General features: G+C 42.7%; 1 long non-coding RNA gene and 1 pseudogene across 1 annotated transcript; both read right to left on the minus strand.

Moving 5' to 3' along the window:
* Positions 1-290: 290 nt before the first annotated feature.
* LOC140480231 (uncharacterized) lies at positions 291-11,309 on the minus strand. Its single transcript, XR_011961222.1, has 3 exons — positions 11,239-11,309; positions 728-884; positions 291-607 (listed from the first exon to the last, which is right to left on the minus strand). It is a non-coding gene; the product is annotated as an uncharacterized lncRNA (long non-coding RNA).
* Positions 11,310-25,646: 14,337 nt separating this feature from the next.
* LOC140480232 (large ribosomal subunit protein eL39-like) lies at positions 25,647-25,802 on the minus strand (annotated as a pseudogene).
* Between the last annotated feature and the right edge of the window lie 1,811 nt (positions 25,803-27,613).

Raw genomic sequence — 27,613 nt, forward strand, 5'->3', positions numbered from 1 at the left:
AAGGACAGGAATAGGAAAAAATAGAGATGTGGTTCTGTTAGTTAATGATTATATTTGCACAATAGAGACAGATGACTTAAATTCAGAAAATCATGAAGTTCAAACAGTTTGGATAGAGATCAAAGGTTACAAAGTCAAGAAGTCACTTGTAGAGATGTTTTGCAGGCCCCTTATGAGTAACCACATAACAGGTGGAGCACAAAAGAACAAATAATGGGAGAATGGGATAAATAATGTCAGAAAGGCAAAATGATGATCATGCAAAATTTTAATCTATATTTTGACTGGAAATGACAGATGGATAAAAGAAACCTTGATGAAGAATGGTGATGGAATGCAGATTTGTGTACATGTCCAAACATCTGTACAGGTGCTGGCTTTCCATAGCAGCTACCAACCTGTCCATCAAGCTAGATAGACTAACACATGATTTGTGACATTGATGCAATGTCTGGGAAAGAAGTCCATTGTGGACCAGACACCTGTCTGCCCCTACTTTTCCTCACTTTGCATTTGGATGGAGCTACTGTCTGCAGACACCACAGAGTCCATTCCTTCTGGGGAGCCAGCCATCACTCTGCAAAGGTTATTGGAAGGTTGGCTCTACCTGGAAGATCAAAGCATTGAGAGAAACCGTCAAGGCCAGTGGTTCAAAGTGGTATGCAATAAATGGCTCTGTCAGCGGGGTTAGTATGGTGATTCCAATAAGAAGCAGAGTGAGATTTACTTGTTTGGCAGGACCTGGATGTTTCTGAATTCCTGCAGGATCAGTCCCGGTCTTCCCCTGTGAGGGCAAGGATTCTCTCTTTGAAGGATTGAGAATCTGAATGTCGGACACCCCAGCTCGTACAGTGTTGCTCTGCTCCATTATAGGCTGTCTTCTCCTGGAACAACAGAAAGAGGGAAATGAGTGAGACAACTGTGGGTGTCGAAAAGTGTGGTGTTGGAAAAGCACAGCTGGTCAGGCAGCATCCGAGGAGCAGGAGGATTGACATTTCAGGCATAAGCAGTTCATCATGTGGCTTGGCTATGAGGGCCAGTGCACATGAAGGAAAGCTGGTCAGGTATTCCGAAGGATGGAAGAGGCAGCACAGAGGGCATGCGGGGTTAGTGGTGTAGGAGGTTGGTGAGTGGGAATGAGTGAGGGAAGGCATAAGATTGGCAGAGTATTGTGGGATCTGAATACATTAGAATAATAGAGTCAACGTGAGGTAGCAGAGAGAAGAGTATGGCACTTATCCTGGCAAAGTGAATAAAGTCATTGACTATCTTGTAGCACTGCTGGCTGTTCCTCCACACTCTGGAGATGGCATTGACCCTATCCAAATGTATTTTAAATGTTGTATCCATCTCTACCACTTCCTCGGGCAATTCACTCCATATATGCACCACCTTCCGTGTGAAAACATTGTCCCTCATATCACCTTTAAATCTTTCCTCTCTCACCTTAAATCTATATCCTCTCATTTTGGACTCTCCGACCCTAGAGAAAAGACCGCTGCATGTGGAGGAAAGCTGGTCAGGTGTTCTGAAGGATGGAGAAAAGACCTTCTCTATGCCGCCCATGATTTTATGAACCTCTATACGATCACCTCTCAGCCTCCAAAGCTCCTGCCAATAAAGTCCCAGCTTATCCAGCTTCTCAGATTTCCTTGCCTACAAGGCATTGACAATCAGCATTGGTTGTAAGCTCATCTGACAGTGGTTTCATAACCTGTATTTCATTGAATGCAAATTCCACCATTTGCCATGGGTGGCATTCAAATCATGTCCTCAGAACATTAGCTTGACAATCTGGAATACTAGATTACCACTACACAAAATCAATTTCTTGTTAACCATGAATTGTAGTTCACATAAACAAATATTTTTTTTAAAACCAAAAATTACAGTTGATCCCTTTACAAGTGAGACAAACTCTTAAAAGTCCCTTTCCAACATTAAAAAAACACACTCACAGATTCTCCAAACATTTTGAAATAGTTACAAGTTTTGGTACTGTTAATATTTCCTGTTCAAATGTTATCACAGTAGTTTCATTTATTTTCCGGGGATCAATATGCATGCAGTAAAGAAATGTGATGCAATTTTCACAGATAAAGTGGAATTTTATACTTGCATCTTCAGAGAAAAATTAAACATATCACACACCAATGTCTGTTTGGCTGTTCTTCACATAATGCATTTCCCTGGCATCACAATCCAATTCAAAGTCTGACACTCTATTACCCCATTGTACAGATTGTTTGGCAATTTGCTTCAAGGTCTTTAGCCTAATATGTAGGATGAAAATAAAAAATATTGCAAATGCTTACACATGCAAAAACAATTAGTGCAACTTATGTCAGAGTCAGCTATTTGATGATTCCTGTTGCATTGTTCTGAAAGCTTCTGGAATTAATAACTTTATTTAATAAAATGATTATAAAAGTGACTGGCATTGCTGCCTGAAGTCTGTCTCACAGTCACGCAAAGACGCAGATTCATCATAGTATCATGTTCTTCCATCCACTCTCACAATAAGTTGTGTCTTCACATATAGGTTTCTTTGTCTCTTCTTCATTCAGCCATTAAAATCTGGCTAAGACCTTTGTCTTTGACAAAAAGGTTTCTGTTGTTTCCAAGGAAGTACATCAGTAATAAAGCCAATGGTCATTAAATGTAAAGCAAAAAGAGCTCAATGTAAAATCATTTCAGGAAAGAAAAACTGAGTACTTTTTAAACTCATTTGAAATATTCCTTCAGAAGCCTAGAGGCCTGAAGACATCAGACTTAGTGTCACAGGAATAAGTGACATTAAACCAACTCAGGTTACAGTCCAATCCTTGGCAGCAGAAATCTTTTTGCAAAAGCTGCGTGACCTAGCACCAGCAACCTTTATCTGATTATGCACAAAAAATAACATCAAATAGGGCTTTGTGTCTCTGTTACACAATTCTATATTGAGTGATTGAGGTGGGAGGGGTTGAGCCAAATGTTGAGGGCATTTGATAGCTATTTAGTAACACTGTGCGCAGGCTTTCCTATTGTTCCAATATGGGATTTATGCAGCCAGTTTCTGATGGTCTGAGGAAATGTTTTAATATTATACCATGTTTATTTTACTTAATAGTGGCGTGCATAATAAACCCATTCAAACACTTAGAATGGGTCTTACCGTATCACAATAGCAATATGTTATACAATGTCTCCTCAAAAGTCTGTGGTTTTTGAACAAGCAAGTGAAAATTCATCAAGGAAACTTGACCATACAATAAGATGGCATTGCAGTCACAGGCTATACAATCCTTGATCGCTGTATGTTTCAACAAAGCTGCCTTTGCCCTTTCATGCAAAATCCACTCCCCTAAATCTTAACACAACTTCTCAGCTGTGTTAGGCATAATAGGGCAAGCTGGGGTGGATTTGATTATGAATGGGAAATCAGAGAGAAAACCCTGGCCTTAGTTATATTCCCACAGACTTCTGCCATTGTGACTTTAACTAGATCAGAGTGGTGCTGGAAAAGCACAGCAGGTCAGGCAGCATCCGAGCAGCAGGAAAATCAACGTTTCGGGCAAAAGCCCTTCATCAGGAAAGAAGGCAGGGAGCCTCCAGGGTGGAGAGACAAATGGGAGGGGGCTGAGGCTGGGAAGAAGGTAGCAAAGACTCCAATAGGTGAATACGTCAGAGAGGAGGGTGGGGGAAGGTAGCAAAGAGTACAATGGGTGGATGGGGTAAGGATGGAGGCGATACGTCAGAGACAAGGGTGGGGGAAGGTAGCAAAGAGTACAATGGGTGGATGGGGTGGAGATGAAGGTGATAGGTCAGAGGGGAGGGTGGAGCGGATAGGTGGGAAGGGAGATTGGTAGGTAGGACGGGTCATGAGGATGATGCTGAACTGGAAGGTTGGAACTGGGGTAAGGTGAGGGGAGGGAAAATGAGGAAACTGGTGAAGTCCACATTGATGCCCTGGGGTTCCCTCCGTGACTACCTGGCCAGGTCCACACACACATCCCCCCCACCCCCAAACAACCCACCTTCCCATCCTGGCACCTTTCCCCTTCCCCTGCCACCCCCGGAATTGCAAAACCTGCACCCACAGTTCCTCCCTCACCTCCATCCAAGGGCCCAAAGGAGCCTTCCACATCCATCAAAGTTTTACCTGCACATCCATCAATGTCATTTATTGTATCCATTGCTCCTGATGCGGTCTCGTCTACATTAGGGAGACTGAATGTCTTCTCACAGAATGCTTTAGGGAACATCTCCGGGACACCCGCACCAATCAACCCCACCGCCCCGTGGCCCAACACTTCAACTCCCCCTCCCACTCTGCCGAGGATATGCAGGTCTTGGGCCTCCTCCACCGCCACTCCCTAACCACCTGATGTCTGGAGGAAGAACGCTTCATCTTCTGCCTTGGAACACTTCAACCCCAGGGCATCAATGTGGACATCACCAGTTTCCTCATTTCCCCTCCCCCCACCTTACCCCAGTTCCAACCTTCCAGCTCAGCACCATCCTCATGACCTGTCCTACCTGCCAATCTTCCTTCCCATCTATCAGCTCCACCCTCCTCTCTGACCTATCACCTCCATCCCCTCCCCCATCTACCTATTGTACTCTTTGCTACCTTCTCCCTAGCCCCACCCCCCTCCCATTTATCTCTCCACCCTGGAGGCTTCCTGCCTTCTTTCTTGATGAAGGGCTTTTGCCCGAAACATCGATTTCCCTGATCCATGGATGCTGCCTGACCTGCTGTGCTTTTCCAGCACCACTCTAATCTGACTCTGATTTCCAGCATCTGCAGTCCTCACTTTTGCCTATTGTGACTTTAACTACTGAGCCTCATTGACAGGGTTCCAACTGATTTCCCATTTCAGAGGGGCAGATAAAGTAAGAAGGACACACTTCTCGCAGGTTGGAAATTTGGTGGTACTCCACCAACCATTGCCACTCAAGTTGAGACAGGGAGAGAGACAGGGTGCCATTCTGTGGCTTGGTCATGTGGGAGGAAAACAATCTGAACCATAGAAGCAAGAGATAAAGGAAGTAAAATCTTATTGGCTGCATTTAGATGAGCACTCCTGCTTCATCTGGAACCACTAAGAAAAACTGAATAAATTGACCTTGTGGCCTGAGTTTGCCTCCAATTTACCTGATGAGACAATGGTTTTTCTATCTCCTGTAACTAAAGAAACTGGGTATGGATATCATGGTATTGAACTGTCCACCTAATTAATTTAGTACAACTAACTAATATATGCAAATATTACATTCCTCAAGAACTTAAATGTCTGGGCTAACATGAAGCTATTATTGTGTAACTGAGCATCATATCTTCAGTAGAGTGTTATGCTTCAAGTGATCCAATGCTAGATGGTGTATGAGACCTTTATACTCGCAGGTTACATGGTATGGGATAGCGATGATGTTATGAGCATGTCTCTTACACACATACAGTCATATTGACCATGACACATGGCACAACAGTCCTCCTGGCTACAACATTAAAATAACATGAATATAACATATACATTTCAATCCAAATTTATGAGTTAAATCACGTAATGCTACATGTTAATTCAATTAATCACCTTTGTATGTCAAAATTCTCACTGGCTGCATAATGGCTGGTGAAAGGCTGCTGATTTTCAAAGGCAGATACTGTGTATGGCCGTGGAGAATGACTTCAAGCTACTCCTAGCTTCTATCATGCCACAACAGAAACTCAGCACCCACGGACGAGTCGAACTGGGAACATCCCTCACCATAATGGACGTTTCAGCACTACACCAGCATCCCCCACAATGACGGCATCGTGGTAACAGCCTCAGTATTCAACACCAATAACTGTTAATCTCCAAGTACCGTCCTACAACTCATCCGCTTTACCCTCAATCACAATGTCTTCACCTTTGACAACCAGTTCTTCATCCAGACACAAGGAACAGCCATGGGGACCAAATTTGCACCCCACTATGCCAACATTTTCATGCACAAGTTCAAACAAACCTTTTTTGCTGCACAGGACCTCCAACCAGCACTATACACCCGATATATTGATGACATTTTCTTCCTCTGGACCCATGATGAGGAGTTACTGAAACAACTACACAGTGATATCAACAAGTTACATCTCACCATCAGACTTAGCATGGGCTACTCTATAGTATCTGTCTTGTTCTTGGACACACACATCTCCTCCAAGAATGGGCACCTCAGCACCTCACTCTACCATAAACCCACGGATAACCTCACAATGCTGCACTTCTCTGGTTTCCACCCTAAACATATTAAAACAGCTATCTGCTACGGACAAGCCCTATGCACACACAGGATCTCTTTGAATGAGGAGGAACACAGCAGAAACCTGAAGATGCTGAAGGATACCCTCATAAGAACAAGGTACAATGTTTAACTCATTGATTGCCAGTTCCAACGTGCCACAGCAAGAATCTGTAATGACCTCCTCAGGAGGCAGATATGGGAAAAGACCTTCCTAGGAGCAGAGAAACAACACCATGTTCTTCACAGCCTGCAACACATTATCGATGAGGATGACTATCTCACCAAGACCTTCCCTAAGCCTCCACTTCTCACCTTTAAACAACCACCAAACCTCAAACAGACCATTATTCACAGCAAACTGCCCAGCCTTCAGGACAACATCCAGCACAACACCATACAACTCTGTCATGGCAACCACTGCAAGACATGTCAGAGTGTCGACATGGATACTACCATTACAAGTGGGGACACCACCCACCATGTGCGCAGCAGGTACTCATGTCTCTATCTTATATGCTGCAGGCAAGGATACCCCAAGCCATGGTACATTGGCCAGATCAAGCAGACGTTATAACAATGGATGAATAGACACCATGCAACAATCGCCAGACAGGGTTGTTCCCTCCCTGTCGGGAAACACATCAGTGGTCTGGGACATTTGGCCTTGGATCTTCGGGTGACTGTCCTCCAAGGAGGACTTTGTGATATATAAAAATGCAGCTTGGCAGAGCAGAGGCTGATAGGCAAGTTTGATACCCATGGGGATGGCTTCAACAATGACCTAGGGTTCATGTCACACTACAGGTGACCCCACTACACTATGAACCCTCTCACACACACATACTCCTACACACTCACACACACACGCAGACCCTTTCTCATACACATGCTTTCTCTTATACACACACTCTCTCTCTCTCTCACACACACACACACACACACACACTTTCTTTCTGTGTCACACACACACACACTTTCTTTCTGTGTCACACACACACGTCATAGAATCATAGAGATGTACAGCAGGGAAACAGACCCTTCAGTCCAACCCGTCCATACCGACCAGATATCCCAACCCAATCTAGTTCCATCTGCCAGAACCTGGCCCATATCCCTCTGAACCCTTCCTAGTCATATATACATGCAGATGCCTTTTAAATGTTGCAATTTTACCAGCCTCCATCACTTACTCTGGCAACCCATTCCACACACGTACCCCCTCTAGGTGAAAATGTTGCCCCTTAGGTCTCTTTTATATCTTTCCCCTCTCACTCTAAACCTATGGCCTCTAGTTCTGGACTCCCCAGGGAAAAGGCTTTGCCTATTTACCCTATCCATGCCCCTCATGATTTTATAAACCTCTATAAGGTCACCCCCCAGCCTCCAACGCTCCAGGGAAAACAGCCCTTGTCTATTCAACCTTTCCCTATAGCTCAAATCCTCCAACCCTGACAACATCCTTATAAATCTTCTCTGAACCCTTTCAAGTTTCACAACATCCTTCCGATAGGAAGGAAACCAGAATTGCACGCAATAATCCAAAAGTGGTCAAACAAATGTCCTGAATTTGTATTTTCAGAATTATATTTGTAGATACATTCTATTTTGCTCAAAAAGCGCACAAACTACAGGCAGTCAATGCAAATAGTCAATCCATGTGACATTTTATAAATTCATATTTTGGAAATAGAGCCAGTTAAACTCAAGGCTGGAATACATACCGACTTTAACCTTCACCTTTAATGCATTGAGTGGGCTGAGATGTCACCTTTTTTTAATATAAAAACCTTAAGTTTATCTCCGGAATGTGACTTGAAAGAAGTTCTGGGATATACATATTAATGAACCGAAACCTGCAACCCATTCTAAACGATGAAAGACTTAATAGCAATCTAGGTTTGGTCAATATATTGCATCAGTTGCATGACACAGTGTTCTTGTGCAATAAATTCTGTGTCTTATGATACTGCCCCACTAGTTACCTAATGAAGGAGCAGCGCTCCGAAAGCTAGTAGTTCCAAGTATACCTGTTGGACTATAACCTGGTGTGTGACTTTTAACTGTAATCAAGCTACACTACAGGCCTGAGAAGGCCTGGCTTCAGACTGCATCATCTCTGCTTGGAGATAGGAGTTGGTTCTAGCTGACTAACAGGCAACTTGCAGCAACACTGAAGAATGGCAGGGGGTGAGATCAAAGATTCTCACCACCAACTCTCTTGACACCTCCTCCAACTCTAAATAGTCAGACAGCTTGACTCAATGGGTGGAGGTTTCCTGCAATCGGAAGCCATTATCTGCAGTCTCTGTTATGAAGCCTGCTCCCCAGCTATCAAATCCAACCCACTCGCTGGTTGCTGTCTGAGGCTGGTCAGTCAGATTGCTGGCTTGTCCTGCTCTCTTCAGGGATTTATGAAAAAGCGCCTCAAGATCCCTCCATTCCTCTGAACCACCGGTGTTCTGCCATTCATTGAGTACTCCCTTGTCTTGTTACCTTCTCCAAAGCGTATCATCTCACCCTTATCAGGGTTAACTCCCATCCTCCATTGATCTGCCCATCTGACCAATCAATTTCTACCCTGCTGTAACCTAAGACCATCTTCCTCACGTTAACAACTGGCCAATTTTCAATCCTCTGAAAGGGGAATTCAACAAAACTCAGTGATGACCTCGAACAAAAACAGAAGTTGCTGGAAAAGCTCAGCAGGTCTGGCAGCATCTGTCAAAAGAAATCAAAGTTAATGTTTCAGATTCGGTGACCCTTCCTCAGAAAGTGTCAATTTTTTTTCAATAAAGCAACAAAGCCCCAGTTTCAAAGGATACAGCTTCTATGCAGTTCTGAGAAAGAGTCACCAGATCCAAAATGTTAACTTTGATTTCTCTTCACAGATGCTGCCAGACGTGCTGAGCTTTTACAATAATTCCAGTTTTTTTTCATTTCTGACTCACAGCATCTGCATTTCTTTCAGTTTTTCATTAGTGACAATCTCATTGGAGAACAATGTTAAAAATTTTAATTCACTGCCCTGACCTCTGCCTCTGTCACACCCACTTCCAGATGTAACAGAAGCAGAAGATAGTGATGGACAGCCAGACCCCTCGCAAGAGATAATTTGTGCTTTTAAGTATTTGTGTGAGATTGGTAGCCTTTCCAGGTTTAAAAGTCAATTCCCCAGGCCTTGGGAAAATCAGCAGCTGAGAGAAAGTAAAGATTGTGGCCAAGGAAGCAGATATACTCCTCTCCTTGTCCCCCAAATATATCTTCTTGTTTTGGATCAGAAACCCACCCTTGAGAAACATATACAAAAAGTATCATCTTTTAAAATTTAAAGCAGTAAAGCTTCAGTTCCAAAGAATACATCTTCTGTGCGATACCTTAAAAAGTATCCAAGCACTTTGCAAGTACCAAAAGCTTGGCCAACATTTATACTTTATTCCCAGGCTTAATGAGTCTATCACACAGCTTAAGAGGAGTGCATGTGCGGGATAGAGCATTGTGTGCTGTGGCCAGGGGAAGCTGAATAGATCTCAGGCTTCGTTCCACAGCACGCAAGGAGCAAGCAATCTAGTTTATAAATATGTCAAAATATCACCACATCAGCTCTCTTAATTTGATCTGAAAATGTGTGTTTTTTTCCAAGGTCAGTATGTATTTCTGTTGCATTGCTGGCTGTAAACTGGAAAACTTCATCTCTTTGTCAATCAAATGCATTAACCTGACTTGCCCATAAAGCAAGAGGAATAAAAAGTCACTGCTGTCTGTAAAAAGACTAAAACAATGGCAAGGCTCGATTAGTGCTTGAGAAATGTTCGCTTGGAAGGGGAAATATCCATCAGTGAACCTGAAAAGAAGAAATATTTGCTTCAGAGCAAGTAAACCTCTTAACATAACCCTCTTACATAACCTGCCCACAAACCAGTTTCGCAGCAAGCTCGATGATTTATGAGTAATGACACTACAACTGCTTTCTTCAATTGTTTACTTTCCCATCAAGAATGTATGCATGTTTTGGCAGGTGAAAATTTTCACTTGAATTGCTTAAAGAAACAACTCTCAGTGAAGTTAAACTTTATACAAAGGTTTATTGAGTCGATTATTTACTTAAAAAGTGACAAAATACAAGAGTTCTTTCACATTCCTTCAGGCACAGGTTCTTCAAGAAAAGATTTTTTTTAAAGTTTTTTTCTTTGATTGAAATAACCTTCAAAGATTCAATATGCAAAGATCATCCTACAAGTTCAAACACTCAAAATATAATTTATTTTCAAAGGCACTGACAATGAGCAAAGCGGTTGACCTTATTATTAAAGAAACGAATGGATGCCTTTTCAGTTGTTACTTATTACACTTAAATTAAGGTTCTCTTCCTGGTCGAGGGGGTGATTGGTAACATTGATTAGAAGTATTATTAATATCTGATTGCAGGTTTCCCTTTCCTTTCAATCACATTGGGATAGGCTCTTAAGCAATAATCAATGTCTTGTTGAGAGCCTTTCAACTTAATTAATATAATTAAGCCACAAGTATTTATTACACTGTGGAAATGATACTGCTGCACAATACTCAAAGCAAAGGACTAGTGATTATAAAATATTTTAATCAGCCCAATTGGACATGTTATGACACATTTCCGGGACTTGTGGGATTTGATCTCAGACATAGGGACTCTACCATGGTGCCACAAAACCCATTGTAGTTATTTTAATCTGTTTGGACACGCTGTAACACATCTCTAGGGAAGATGGGAATTGAATTTAGACTGGCACAATGGTAGGGAAACTATCACTTATGGTAGCATCATATGGTCCATTATACATTGTCTTTCATGAAGTTAGGACCTAAAACAGCTATGGAGTATGTTACCATTGTAATACAGGTAGATCTCGGATAAGGCACGTTCTGGCAGCTTGATTTGCTTATAACATCACTGAGGAACTAAGGAACAGTATTTTTGAGAATGCTTACCTGTTCATGATAGCGCAATACTAGTAGTGATAGTTTTGCATGTTTTGTTCTGCACATGCGCAATGTCTGCGCCGGTCTTTATGCCATTTTGCGCATGCGCCCATGTCAGCTCCCAACGGAGCAGCTTTCTGTGGGAGCTACTGTACAGACAGCAGCATTCAGAGAGAGATGTATTGAGCAGATTCCTGTGAAAGATACTCTACTCCTAGATTATCCCTTTTCTTAAAAAAAAAATGAAGTGGCATAGTGACAAGAATGTTAACAAAAAGCATCCTGGTGATAAAATTGCTGGTGGTGAATACAAAAGAAAAGCTATAATACTGGAAGAGAAGCTAAATATTATAAAGGAGGGAATATGTGATATAGCTCACTTAACGGGAATGAGCGAGTTTACTTTACACACCATGATGACCCTCCATCCCTGCAATAACAATATTTTTTAAAAGTACTTTTTAATTTTATTTTTGTTTTGTTAATAAATATAACTTACATCTTCATTCAGGCTGTGCTATATTTTGCATTAGACTTTTGGGTGATTTTTGAGCTGTCCTGAGTGATATTTGATGCTGGTCAGCCCCTAACCCTACTTTCCCATCGGCCCCATTATCTGTATTAAGCGAATTTCTATTAAACTAGATTTCGCTAGAACGCAACTACTGCAGTACAGGAGAACCACCTGTATGAGGAAATTCAGTGGCCATTTTGTACATAACAGGATCTCACCAACATATCAGATGCATGGCAAAATGGATGTGATATTGATTCATAAATATTGATTGGACACAAGGAGAATTCCTTTCTCAAACTCAAATTGAGCTACAGAATCTTTAATATCCACATGAGGAGGCAGATAGCCCTTCAGGTTGATGTCCATTTCAAACATAGCCCCTTTGAAAGTATAGTCCCTCAGCTAGCCTATATTATGTGTTCAACTCTCCAGAGTAGGAAGTGAACTCAAGACATTATGACTTAGACAAATACAATAACTACTGAGCCAATGCAGAGAGCGAGTTGATCTAATGCGAGATATAGTGGGCCACTTTTATATTTCTGAGCATGTATAATTTTCCAAAATATGTTAAAAATAATAAAAATAATGTATCCACCTCCGTAATAATTTGTAGAAGATTAGTGGTTAGACCTAATGCACGGTGGCACAGTGGTTAGCACTGCTGCCTCACAGCGCCAGAGACCTGGGTTCAATTCCCACCTCAGGCGACTGACTGTGTGGAGTTTGCACATTCTCCCCGTGTCTGCGTGGGTTTCCTCCGGGTGCTCCGGTTTCCTCCCACAGTCCAAAGATGTGCAGGTCAGGTGAATTGGCCATGCTAAATTGCCCGTAGTGTAGGTAAGGGGTAGATATAGGGGTATGGGTGGGTGGCGGGTCGGTGTGGACTTGTTGGGCCGAAGGGCCTGTTTCCACACTGTAAGTAATCTAATCTAATCTCGATGAAGGGAGAAGAAGAGGTGTCGATGTAATAGCAAGACATCATGGGTGACCACTAAGGAGAGCTTTAAATGAAACAATAGATTTGGGGAAAATGGAGGGTCATGAAATGTCAAAACAGACCATAAGTAAATTAAGATTGAAATTTAAATCACCAAGCATGAGGACTTATTCAATGTGGAGGTTGAGGCAGAGAATTAGGGAGGATGGTTTGTTGATAAAAGGCATCAAGCCTATATTTTTGTACCATTTATAATAATATAATAGAACGTATAATGTATCTCATCATATGGTCAAGCGCAACAAAGTTTGAAACAAAAACTGAAGTTGTTGGAAAAGCTCAGGAGGTCTGGCAGTATCTATGAAGAGAAATCAAAGTTAACATCATAGGTCCAGTGACCCTTCCTCAGAACTGATGGTACCCAGGAAAACGTTGGTTTATGTGCAGAAGATAAGGTGGGCTGAGGGGGTAAGGATTAAATGATAGATAGGGATAGAGCCCACAGAAAGAGAAGAACAGTTGGACAAAGGAGTGAAGAGCAATCTGCCTGGGAGGGTGAAGAGCTGTTCATTTACTTGTTGGCTCTTTTTACATTTCATGAATCTCAATGTTTTCTGTAACGTAGCGTTCCATTTACAGCTCTCCCTAATGGTCACCCACAAAGTTTTGCCATTACACCCACACCTGTTTTTCTCCCAGCCAGATCGTTATCCATTTCTTTGTCTATCCAATTGTTCTTCTCTCTCTTTGAGCTCTATCCCATCCTTCATTTACTCCTTATCCCCTCCCTCCATCTTACCTTCTGCATATAAACCAACATTTTCCTAGCTACCATTAGTTCTGAGAAAAGGTCACTGGACCCAAAACTTCGATTTCTCTTCACAAATGCTGCCAGACCTGCTGACCTTTTCCAGTAACTTCTGTTTTTGTTTCTGGTTTACAGCATCTGCAGTTCTTTTGATTTTACAACTAGATATGAGTTTTAGAGTCAGAGAGTCATAGAGATGTACAGCATGGAAACAGACCCTTCAGTCCAACCTGTCCATGCCAATCAGATATCCCAACCCAATCTAGTCCCACCTGCCAGCACCCGGCCCATATCCCTCTAAACCCTTCCTATACATAAACCCATCTAAATGCCTCTTAAATGCTGCAATTGTACCAGCCTCCACCACATCCTCTGGTAGCTCATTCCATACATATACCACCCTCTGCGTGAAAAAGTTGCCCCTTAGGTCTCTTCTATATCTTTCCACTCTCACCCTAAACCTATGCCCTCTAGTTCTGGACTCCCTGACCCCAGGGAAAAGACTTTGCCGATTTATCCTGTCCATGCCCCTCATAATTTTGTAAACCTCTATAAGGTCACCCCTCAGCCTCCGATGCTCCAGGGAAAACAGCCTCAGCCTGTTCAGCCTCTCCCTATAGCTCAAATCCTCCAACCCTGGCAACATCCTCGTAAATTTTTTCTAAACCCTTTCAAGTTTCACAACATCTTTCCAATAGGAAGGAGACCAGAATTGCCAGCAATATTCCAACAGTGGCCTAACCAATGTCCTTTACAGTCATAACATGACCTCCCAACTCCTGTACTCAATACTCTGACCAATAAAGTAAAGCATACCAAATGTCTTCTTCACTATCCTATCTACTTGTGACTCCACTTCTTGTTCCATTTTTATCTGTTAACTCAAATAGCTAATATGACATATATGTTTGGATATTGGAAATTTCCCATTAGTCTGAAATCAGCCTGAGAAAACGTAGTTTACTATGACATGACCTTACCTAGATAGAGCATGGCTTGAGGCAGTCTTAGATTTAAGGTGCTGGTAGTGCTTGATCTCATGTTCAAAGATAATAATTAAGCGGCCTTTAGGATGGAATGCCTTCTCCTGGGGGAAGAGGATGACAATGTTTTCCACCTTGATGATAAATGAGGATCAGGAAAGAAGAGTCAAGCTATGAGAAAGAAGTTTAAGATGAGTGTCGTGTGAAACTTCCATTTTTTAGGTAATATCCTGAAGGCTGAACTATTTAATTTTAAACTACAGACCACCACATCATAGGAAATGTAAAAGAAGTGCCAATATATCTTTTCTTAAAGTGTTAGGCAAGGAAATTTAATTGTATTCAATTAAAATAAACTCATTAAACTAATGCATTTATACCTATTTGCTACACAAAATAAGATTGGCAAAGGACTTGAAATACTTGTATTTTCAGATTGCTCCACTAACTCTGTCCACACTGATGCCAAGAAACACGTATAGGTGATTTTATAATGACATGGCTAAAATAAATCCTCAGACAACTATTGTGAGACCCATATTATGTAATATATTTTTGTTATGAATGAAGAGTACGCAACGGCCTGACAGAATCAATACCAGGCATACCTAATGGCGAAGCTACAAACCAAAACTATTTGCATGTCAAACAGCATAAGCAGCAAATAATAAGCAACTCCACAATCAACAGATCAGATCTAAGCTCTGTAGTCCTGCTTTATCCAGTTATGAATGGTGGTAAATAATTAAACAACTCACTAGCATTTCCACAAGAGCAGTCTTGGTGTTTTCTTGCGAGGGACAGGATTCTCTCCTCCTGGGAGGGGGGCAGTGAGGATATTATTAGTGAGCCTCCCACCACCTCTCCAGACCCTCACTGCTTTGTTGTGGGCAATCTTTCCCCGTAATGAGGAGGTCTTTAATGAGATGAAGTTTGGTGGCTTAGTTGTGAGTGCTGGTGCAGATGGAGTGAATATGGCAGGGTGTGCCAAGTGAATGAGTAGACAGTACAGAGGCGGTGTGTGTGTGTGTGTGTGTATTTCTCTGTGTGCATGTGTGAATGTATGCATGTGCATGTATGCATATGTGTGTTTTCTGTATATGCGTGCATGTGTGCATGCGTGTGTGTGTGTGTATGTTTTGCATATGCACATGTATATGTTTATATGCAGGAGACTGAGTGAAAGAAGATGCTGCATGTGAGAGGGTAGAGCGTTAGTTTTGGCAGCAGGTTAGCACAGTAGCAGGGTTAAAATGGGTGTGAGATAGCAGAGACAAATTGGTAGCTTTTACTGTGGCAGAGCAGAGAAGGTCATTGCTCTTCTTATAACACTAATGGGCATTTCTCTGGACAGTTCCTCTGCATGGACCTAGATGGCAACCTTGGACCAAGCTGGCATAGGTTGATGGTGTGGCCCTTCTGCCAGTCTTTGTGAAGAGCACGTCCATTTCTTCTCTGTGCCAACCCATTGACCTGGACATTCAGGTCCCCATTTGCAAAATGGGTGCCATTTCCCCTTGTCTGCTACATCCAGGGAAAATGTCAGGAACTGTACAGGGCAGCATCAGAATGCCAGTGTTCACCCAAGTATGGAACAGTGTTTCAAAGATGATATGGATGCCAGTGAAGTTTTTACAAACCCACCGACACCCACAGCTACCTGGATTACACCTCTTCCCACCCTACCTCTTGCAAAAGTGCCATCCCGTATTCCCAATTTCTCCGCCTCTGCCGTATCTGCTCCCAGGAGGACCAGTTCCACCACAGAACACAGCAGATGGCCTCCTTCTTTAGAAACCGCAATTTCCTTTCCCATGTGGTTAAAGATGCCCTCCGATGCATCTCGTCCACATCCCCCACCTCCACCCTCAGACCCCACCCCTCCAACCGTAACAAGGACAGAACGCCCCTGGTGCTCATCTTCCACCCTACAAACCTTCGCATCAACCAAATCATCCACCGACATTTCCGCCACCTCCAACAAGACCCCAACACCAGGGATATATTTCCCTCCCTTTCCGCCTTCCGCAAAGACCGTTCCCTCCGTGACTACCTGGTCAGGTCCACGCCCCCCTACAACCCACCCTCCCAACCTGGCACCTTCCCCTGCCACCACAGGAATTGTAAAACCTGCGCCCACATCTCCTCCCTCACCTTCATCCAAGGCCCTAAAGGAGCCTTCCACATCCATCAAAGTTTTACCTGCGCATCCACTAATATCATTTATTGTATCCATTGTTCCCAATGGAGTCTCCTCTACATTGGGGAGACTGGACGCCTCTGAGCAGAGCGCTTTAGGGAACACCTCCAGGACACCCACACCAATCAACCACACCGCCCTGTGGCCCAACATTTCAACTCCCCCTTCCACTCCGCCGAGGACATGGAGGTCCTGGGCCTCCTTCACCGCTGCTCCCTCGTCACCAGACGCCTGGAGGAAGAACGCCTCATCTTCCGCCTCGGAACACTTCAACCCCAGGGCATCAATGTGGACTTCAACAGCTTCCTCATTTCCCCTTCCCCCACCTCATCCTAGTTTCAAACTTCCAGCTCAGCACTGTCTCCTTGACTTGTCCAGGCTTGTCCGACCTGCCTATCTCCTTTTCCACCTATCCACTCCACCTTCTCGTCCTTGACCTATCACCTTCATCTCCTCCCCCACTCACCCATTGTACTCTATGCTACTCTCTCCCCACCCCTACCCTCCTCTAGCCTATCTCTCCATGCTTCAGGCTCACTGCCTTTATTCCTGATGAAGGGCTTTTGCCCGAAACATCGATTTCACTGCTCGTTGGATGCTGCCTGAACTGCTGTGCTCTTCCAGCACCACTAATCCAGTATTTGCTTTCCAGCATCTGCAGTCATTGTTTTTACCTCCTAACTTCAGATGAGCAGAGTGCCATAGGAGCCCAGTGGTTTGTTAATAAGGGGAGTTTGGGGTGATATAGCAGGAAATCTTGCTTGGCTTCTGTGAAACTTAACAAATTTGTCAATGAACCAAAACATCATAAGATTCAGCCCATTGCTGTGATAGATGTTGGTAGAATGACCAAGAGGAGATCCAGATATTCTCTTCAGTTGAAGAATTATTCTCTCCACCCAACTCCTAATGAGAACAACAGATAAGCTAGGGCTTTCTGCACTTCACACCACTAACCTTTTCAGAACCAAGAACCTATGCAACATCTCTCTCTAAGATTATTTTTTCCTATATTATCCTTTTTATAATCACATATTGAAGTATATTTACCAATAACCTATCTCCTCCTGTATTTTCGAATTCACATAATCATGTAGTCTGGTGGTTTTTTTCCAGAAAACATTTTCTTTTGACTTGGAATGTTGGTAGTCATGTTTGATTAGTTGATGTTGACTATATTCATGATTGCATGTGTCTGTATGTCCTTTAAACTGGAGACCTTTTACCTCTTAGATGTCATTCACAGAGCACATTGTTCTTACTAAGCAAGCAATTGCATCAATTACGGCACCTTTAAGCTCATGAATGTCCTTCTTGGTCGACATCTGCTGTGTTGATAGTGGTATTTTATCTATTGGATCCCTGAACCAATCAATTACCTCTTGACCATGGCCTGAATTGATAGACATTGGCTGTCCTACTCAATTGTGACAATTGAACAGTTTGCCGCCTATGTTCAATGTGGGTCTGTTTAAATATATGCATTTTGTTGGTTAATTGCTTTGGATGCTTGCATTCTCACCATGGTGATTATCATGATGAACCCAATAAATTCACTTACTCTGTCAAGTTGCTTGGGGTTTACTACTTAATATAGTTTCACTCATTGCTACTGATAGATGAGCTGGGCAATACCACCCTCTTTCTTATCATTGCATTTCATTGTAAACATTGTTGATTTTTGTCATCTGAACCTCTGTCAGTGATGATGAGAGTGGAAAATATTTCTGCCAATCCTGTTCAGTTGGAGATACAATAAGATATGAGATCAATATTGTTGGAGACTACTGGCCACCATACCACTGACTCTGTTCTTCATAATTCTTAAGTGCCCTGATATATCCTTTCCAGGATATCTTCCTGAAGGGAATCAAGAATAAGACATGCTGCTTGATCTCATTAACATCTTTGTGAGCAGTTATTTGACCTTTTCCTGCTATATTACTGTGATTTACTTGAACACATTTTCTGGCCTGCTCTCAGTCCTGGCTTCTCAGATGTGCCTTTTGGGTTTTGTACATATTGCACCAAATTATCAGAAATCAAACCTTATCACTGTACTGGATCTATAGGTAGTATTATGAAGGCAAATAAGGTAACAAGATACCATTCAAAGACACACATAAACAACAAGTCACAAAAAGTTTAAACACTATTATAGAATTTCATTCCAAAGTAACATATAAACCTGTTAATACTTGAAAAGAAAATGATTAATTGTCTTTAAGCCATTTAAATATTAAAAAGTTCAGCCAGTCTCAGATACTTCTGTGTCCTGAAACCTAAAGGTGGCTTCACAATGAACCATAATATTGGGCTTGCTCCATCCTTGATGTACGTTAGCCTGGGACTATTAGATTAGATTACTTACAGTGTGGAAACAGGCCCTTCGGCCCAACAAGTCCACACTGCCCCGCCGAAGCGCAACCCACCCATACCCCTACATTTACCCCTTACCTAACACTAGGGGCAATTTAGCATGGTCAATTCACCTGACCTGCACATCTTTGGACTGTGGGAGGAAACCGGAGCACCCAGAGGAAACCCACGCAGACAAGGGGAGAACGTGCAAACTCCACACAGTTCGTCGCCTGAGGCGGGAATTGAACCCAGATCTCTGGCGCTGTGAGGCAACAGTGCTAACCACTGTGCCACCGTGCCGCCCACTAAGTAGTAAATCTCAGTTAGGATTGCAGCCACAGACAAAGACATGTTGTGACACCAGAGAATTACATTGACAACAATTAAATAAAATGGAATCTATATAGTTTTATACATATAATACGTCTGAACTTTGTTACACATTACACCTAATTACAAGAGACTAATTGTTGAAAAATAAACTCAATCCTACTCTGATTCTTGGGGAAAATGTCAAGAAACATTTGGTCCTCACAGCAGCTTTCTTGTCAGCTTTTCACAAAGGATATCTGATCGTTATTTGTCCTCGGAGATTAAACTTTGCAGCTTGCTTCAAAACTTTGGACAGGTGATTTATACTTCAGATGCTTGAAGATCTGATCTGAACTTGGGAGTCTGATGTGCAACAGACTCAAGCAGTTCATCAGCTATTGCTTTAGATTGGATCGCCATTGAGCACCACGATGACCAACGGTTGCACCAGCATCAGCAGCAGTAGCTCCACAGGAAAGAGGAGAACAGGAAAAGGTGCAGTTTGCAGGGGCCATACACATAGCACAGGGTTTATAGACTAATGTTGGAATCTTATAAGGGTTTGGGTGATGTGAGCTGTGGCGAACAGTGCGTCAGAATAGGGTGACAAAGGCAGCAAGGCCATGTCAACATTGGGACCAACGTAAGTCATTTTTTTTTCACAGGCAGTATATAAGATTCTCACTAGACAGCAGCAAGTTGGAATTCATGGTGATGAACACTTGTTAAATGCTTTATAAACAAAACAATTCAGCCCTAATTAATATTCAGATTCTTATCTTACCAGATGTGTCAAGCGAGCTTTACATTGGGAAATCTCAAAATGGAAACCAGTGCAGGTCCATGGAGGGGTTCAGCTCAGCACTTGCTCCAAATCACCTCCATGTTGCCTATGGCCAAATTACAGTTTACAGTATGATCCATGGGCACCAGCCACAAGCACTCCTTGTCCACGGACATTGACATCGGGAATCTGACAACCCCTCAGGACACTTCTCTGATGCACTGCCCAGCTTCTGAGGATATTTCCATTATTAATGAAGTGTGCAGCTGCCATTTTATGAGTTCCTGCATTCCCTAAGGACTGCGCAGTCATGTTGTGGAACTGAATTTTGTGACAGTCCAGTCAATTATGATTTTATTCTTTAAAATTATGCAGGTAGCTAGAAAGCTTGAATGAACCTTCCATCTTTGACATTGTTCTATCATTGACAGTAACTTAGCCAATCCCAGTATTGGTGGCTGCCTGGCCAGTGACAAAACCTCCTTGGTGGCAGGAAGTTGATTAGGAATCCAACTTCAGGAATGGTTTCCCTAATAACCCGCAGTCCCAATTGGAGGGCCCACCAATGCCTTAAGATAGAGGTGTCCTCTGGAACTTGATGATATTTTAAAATTTCTGCATGATCACAATGGTAGACCATTCTGTGGAGGGGACATATCTCCACAGGGTGTCCTGTTATCACTATTGGTACCTGATAATCGAAGCACTTTGGGAGCAGGGAATTGAAGGCAGGCACTGATGGCCTGCTGTTTCAATGCCATCTCCACATAGCAGCAGAGCTCCAACTTTACTTCAAAGTCTGACCACCATCAGGGAGTTACTGGTGGCTCCACAAACATATCCTCAGTTGCCTCGTTATTGGGCCTAATTGGTCCCTCATGGCTGATGGATATGTTTCCTCCCTATGCCTCACTATATTTCATAAATTATAAAAAGCAGGACGATTGCAAAATAGATGCAGACAGATGTTTATCATGTATTCCTTAGCATCCTGGCTAGGAAATCGAAGCTTTAATAAATAGACCCTATTGTTACAAGTAAATTAAACATTGTTTTATTTGAATAGATTCCAACATTAATGGAATTAATTATTGTTCCTGTCAGCCAACAATATGTCTCCACGATTTCCCCATGACATCTGAAATGATGGCACCTTCCATGAAAGTAGCTCAGTGTTTTTGTACATTTTCACAAATGACAGTTATCTTACTTCCTAATGGAAGTATTCTTAAGTGAGAAATTATTACCATAGTAATGTAATAATAAAAAGAAAGACATGGTAGGAAACAATTTGATCTGTTAATATGCAGCAGATCATGCAGGAAATTCCATTCTGCAATGCTTTTTGTTTCCATAAATTTCCAATCCCTTTGCACATATTTCTAAATTTTTTACAACCAACATTTTAGAATTTGTTTTAACTTGTGCAGTTCTAGGCAAGAATGAGTACAGGAAATATAATTACCATAAAATCAAGGTTCAGGCAAATTGCCAGACAGCAGCACAACACGAGGTGAATCGGCCATGCTAAATTGCCCATAGTGTTAGGTGAAGGGGTAAATGTAAGGGAATGGGTCTGTGTGGGTTGCGCTTCGGCTGGTCGGTGTGGACTTGTTAGGCCGAAGGGCCTGTTTCCACACTGTAAGTAATCTAATCTAATCTAAAACTAAATGAATGGCCCACCTCTGATCTACATTTGCGTCACCAGAATGAAATATACATCAGAAAATGTATTGAAACAATTTCTTGGCAATGGGGAATGTCTTGAAATTTGTCAGAAAATAAAATCAACAAGTTACCTGTGCAAATAGAGTCATAGAGTCATAGAGTCATAGAGATGTACAGCATGGAAACAGACCCTTCGGTCCAACCCGTCCATGCCGACCAGATATCCCAACCCAATCTAGTCCCACCTGCCAGCACCCAGCCCATATCCCTCCAAACCCTTCCTATTCATATACCCATCCAAATGCCTCTTAAATGTTGCAATTGTACAAGCCTCCACCACATCCTCTGGAAGCTCATTCCATACATGTACCACCCTCTGCATGGAAAAGTTGCCCCTTAGGTCTCGTTTATATCTTTCCCCTCTCACCATAAACCTATGCCCTCTAGTTCTGGACTCCCCGACCCCAGGGAAAAGACTTTGGCTATTTATCCTGTCCATGCCCCTCATAATTTTGTAAACCTCTCTAAGGTCACCCCTCAGCCTCCGACGCTCCAGGGAAAACAGCCCCAGCCTGTTCAGCCTCTCCCTATAGCTCAAATCCTCCAACCCTGGTAACATCCTTGTAAATCTTTTCTGAACCCTTTCAAGTTTCACAACATCTTTCCGATAGGAAGGAGACCAGAATTGCACGCAATATTCCAACAGTGGCCTAACCAATGTCCTGTACAGCCGCAACATGACCTCCCAACTCCTGTACTCAATACTCTGACCAATAAAGGAAAGCATACCAAACACTGTTTTCACTATCCTATCTACCTGCAATTCCACTTTCAAGAAGCTATGAACTTTCACTCCAAGGTCTCTTTGTCCAGCAACACTCCCTAGGACCTTACCATTAAGTGTATAAGTCCTGCTAAGATTTGCTTTCCCAAAATGCAGCACCTCGCATTTATCTGAATTAAACACCATCTGCCACTTCTCAGCCCATTGGCCCATCTGGTCCAGATTCCGTTGTAATCTGAAGTAACCCTTTTCGCTGTCCACTACACCTCCAATTTTGGTGTCATCTGCAAACTTACTAACTGTACCTCTTGTGCTCACATCCAAATCATTTATGTAAATGACAAAAAGTAGAGGGCCCAGCACCGATCCTTTTAGCACTCCACTGGTCACAGGCCTCCAGTCTGAAAAACAACCCTCCACCACCACCCTCTGTCTTCTGCCTTTGAGCCAGTTCTGTATCCAAATGGCTAGTTCTCCCTGTATTCCATGAGATCTAACCTTGCTGATCAGTCTCCCATGGGGAACCTTGTCAAACGCCTTACTGAAGCCCATATAGATCACATCTAGATTAGATTACATTACATTACAGCGTGGAAACAGGCCCTTCGGCCCAACAAATCCACACCGCCCCGCCGAAGCGTAACCAACCCATACCCCTACATCTACATCTACATCTACATCTACCCCTTACCTAACACTACGGGCAATTTAGCATGGCCAATTCACCTGACCTGCACATTTTTGGACTGTGGGAGGAAACCGGAGCACCCGGAGGAAACCCACGCAGACACAGGGAGAACGTGCAAACTCCACACAGTCAGTCGCCTGAGGCGGGAATTGAACCCGGGTCTCCGGCGCTGTGAGGCAGCAGTGCTAACCACTGTGCCACTGTGCCGCCCACTAGTGCTCTGCCCTCATCAATCTTCTTTGTTACTTCTTCAAAAAACTCAATCAAGTTTGTGAGACATGATTTCCCACGCACAAAGCCATGTTGACTATCCCGAATCAGTCCTTGTCTTTCCATATTCATGTACATCCTGTCCCTCAGGATTCCCTCCAACAACTTGCCCACCACCGAAGTCAGGCTCACCAGTCCATAGTACCTGGCTTACCTTTAACGCCCTTCTTAAACAGTGGCACCACGTTTGCCAACCTCCAGTCTTCCGGCACCACACCTGTGACTATCGATGATGCAAATATCTCAGCATGAGGCCCAGCAATCACTTCTCTAGCTTCCCACAGAGTTCTCAGGTACACCTGATCAGGTCCTGGGGATTTATCCACCTTTAACCGTTTCAAGACATCCAGCACTTCCTCCTCTGTAATCTGGACATTTTGCAAGATGTCAATATCTATTTCCCTGCAGTCTGTATCCTCCATAACCTTTTCCACAGTCAATACTGATGCAAAATATTCATTTAGTATCTTCCCCATTTTCTGTGGCTCCACACAAAGGCCACCTTGCTGATCTTTGAGGGGCCTTATTCTCTCTCTAGTTACCCTTTTGTCCTTAATATATTTGTAAAAACCCTTTGGATTCTCCTTAATTCTATTTGAAAAGCTATCTCATGTCCCCTTTTTGCCCTCCTGATTTCCCTCTTAAGTATACTCCTACTTTCTTTATACTCTAAGGATTCACTCGATCTATCCTGTCTATACCTGACATATGCTTCCTTCTTTTTCTTAACGAAACCCTCAATTTCTTTAGTCATCCAGCATTCCCTATACCTACCAGCCTTCCCTTTTACCCTGACAGGAATATACTTTCTCTGGATTCTTGTTATTTCATTTCTGAAGGCTTCCCATTTTCCAGCCGTCCCTTTACCTGTGAACATCTTCCTCCAATTAGCTTTTGAAAGTTCTTGCCTAATACCGTCAAAATTGGCCTTTCTCCAATTTAGAACTTCAACTTTTAGATCTGGTCTATCCTTTTCCATCACTATTTTAAAATGAATAGAATTATGGTCGCTGGCCCCAAAGTGCTCCCCCACTGACACCTCAGTCACCTGCCCTGCCTTATTTCCCAAGAGTAGGTCAAGTTTTGCACCTTCTCTTGTAGGTACATCCACATACTGAATCAGGTGACAACAATCACTTCTTGAAGTGCTAGCACTCAAAATATTTGTCCTAAAATATTAGTATTATAACAGGGTCAGAAGGTGTAGGGCAGATAATCGAGCACGATAACACAGATTTTGGCTCCCATACTAAGTGGCAAACAGCAGGTTGAATAATGGACATTTGTAGATATATTAATCCTGTGGAATTTCTTAGTTAATGAACAGAGAATTTCAAATTGCTGATACTCCGAGGAGATTAAAATAGATACAGTAAAATTTACAATTCTGTGCAGTGTTTAAGTAGGCTGAATGGGTAGAATGGTCTATCCATCTGTTGGAGGTATTGATTCATTTTCCAATGTAATGCCCAGTGGCAAGTGGATGTAGAACCAATGATTCCACAGTGAATCTGCATGAAAACCAGCCACAAGATTTGATTACAATTACAATTGGAGTCATTGGAGAAGTATCAAACTGCAAGCATCATGGTCGCTGCCAAGATAGCATGTGCCAACATGATGGTGTAGGCACCAACTACATATGATTGGATTGACACCATTTGTACTTCCTTTACCTCTTCCCATTGACCTGTAAAGCCTGCAGACATGTATGTGTGCTCAGTCAATGTCTTTTAAATAATTTGCCATCTTACAAGCCTGCCAAAGTCATGTACCCATTCATCCTGCTTTTCTTTAAATAATGAGAGCAATTATCACTCTCTCTCTGCACACATGACATCTGTCTCCTCCTAGGTGCGGTGAACATGTCAATGTTTGCAATTTTTTTTTGCTTGTGCAGCAAGTGCTGGCAGTGCTGTTCTATCAATCTCAATATTTATTTTCCACAATAGAAAACATCTAATGGGGTAAAAAAAAAATCTGCATTTGTGTGTGCTCAACCTTTACTCAAATCCACACTGCCACTACTTTTCTCTGTAGGAGAGAGAGAAAGGGATCAGAGAAGACAGCTATTGGTGGTCATGTGCCAATGTTCAGTTCCTTTACAGGTCCAGCTTGGGTCTTCTCCAATGTCTCCTCTTGGAGTTGTACCTAATCTTATTGCTGGTTTTCATGCAGATCTACTGAAAAATTGGCTGGTTCGACTTCATCTTCTTGGAGGGGGAGCGCCTGATCCTGAAAGATTTTTGGGATGACATGACCAACACCGCCCTCTGGCTGCTACAACGGCCCAGCTGGTTAGCTCAGTTGGCTGGATGGCTAGCTTGCAGTGCAGATTGATGCCAGTTGAAACTCCTCCATCAGCTGAAGTTACCATGATGGATTTTCCTTCTTTGACCATGTCCCTTGTCTGAGGTGTAATAACCCTCACATTAAATGAGAGAGCAGTTTTAAGGTCTGGTGAGACTATGGCAACTTTAACTTGTTGCAAAATTGCAGGTCCTTTTAAAGGATGTGGTAAAATTCTGAAACCTCATTTTTCATAAATCTTAGCATCTCAGTTATTCTTCCTATTTGAGGTAGAGGAAAGACGAGCACCCCATGAAAACCCTTAGTGGGTAGGGATTTCTGGGCACTGTCCTGTTCCTTCACTGCTATACACACCCTACCCTCTCTGCAGATTCAGCTCAATTTCCTTGTTGTAATGATTTAAGATTTAAGGCAGGAGATTTAGAGGCAATTTAAGGCAAAGTGTTTTCACCTAGACAGTCATGGTTACCTGGAACTCACTGCCCGAAAGGGTGGTCAAGATGGAACCATCACAACACTTAAGAAGCATTTATAAGAATTTTTGAAAAGTCTCAGGGAAGCTGGATTGACCGGAGCTCTGGCAGGATTTAAGGTAGAATTACGAGAGAAAGCCAACGAAACCTATCTTGATATCAGGAACAATTTGCTGCATCTTTTATGTGTCTACTAGGTGGAGAGACAAGGTTCTTGTGAGGCAGCAGTGAATGTCAATTAAAAGAGAATATTGTTTAGTAAATGTCTTATGAACAGTGTAACTCACCTGATTAATATTCCTATCTTACCGAACATGCCAAACAAGCTGGGCATTTAGAATTACCAATATGGAAGTCATAGGCTGATGACTTCAGCTCACTTCTCACTACAAGGACCTTCCATGTTGCTCAGCACCAAGTAGCAGATTCTATCAGCACCAAGCAACATGCCTTACTGGCATCAAGTGCATGCATCCCTAGTCTATTGACACTGGCATCCAACGTTTGGCAACTCCTTTTGATTCTCATGGCACCTCACCAAGCCACTTGTAGCTTACTTAGGACTCACAGTTTTGCTTTGTCGGGTGCCTCAAAACTGAGCATTGAAAGCATGCTGTACCTGAAACCCATTACATAAAGGAGCACATGTCAAATCCTGGGAAATGGGATCATCCAATGTGGATGATGAGCCAGATTGCCTCTTCCTGTGCTGTAACACCCAGTGCCTTTAAGTGAGCGTCTGGTGTGTGCTCTTTCAAATCTGAAGATATTGTGTGCTGTGTATATGTATATATATATATATATATATAATATACATATATGCCCAAAACATCGATTCTCCTGCTCATCGGATGCTGCCTGGCCTGCTGTGTTTTTCCAGCACCACATTTTTCAACCCACGTCACACTTTCAAGTGCCAACTCCTCCATTGACTTACTCAGTATTCTCGTGAACTGTACCTCTGTTATTTTCTGCCTCCAGGCACCTCCTGATCTGCCAGCAACAGTCAAGACTCACATTCATATACACCTTGATATCTTGCACATATCCCTCATTGACAGTCCACAAGTGTGATTTATTTCATACACTGATACTCTGCTTTCTCTCTGTACAGAAGAACAGTGGGTGCAACTTTGGGAAGAGACAAAGGAACCAAGGGTGTCCTCAGGTGACTGACCATGTGTTATCCAGACTATTCACATCATCCAACCTTTTCTCCTAGCTCTGTAGGTAATTGCGCACTAAGTGCATACACAAGTGTTTTTCTTTACAAGGTTATTGGATTT

Source organism: Chiloscyllium punctatum, chromosome 8 (genome assembly GCF_047496795.1).
Source record: "Chiloscyllium punctatum isolate Juve2018m chromosome 8, sChiPun1.3, whole genome shotgun sequence".
NCBI classification, from domain to species: Eukaryota; Metazoa; Chordata; class Chondrichthyes; order Orectolobiformes; family Hemiscylliidae; genus Chiloscyllium; species Chiloscyllium punctatum.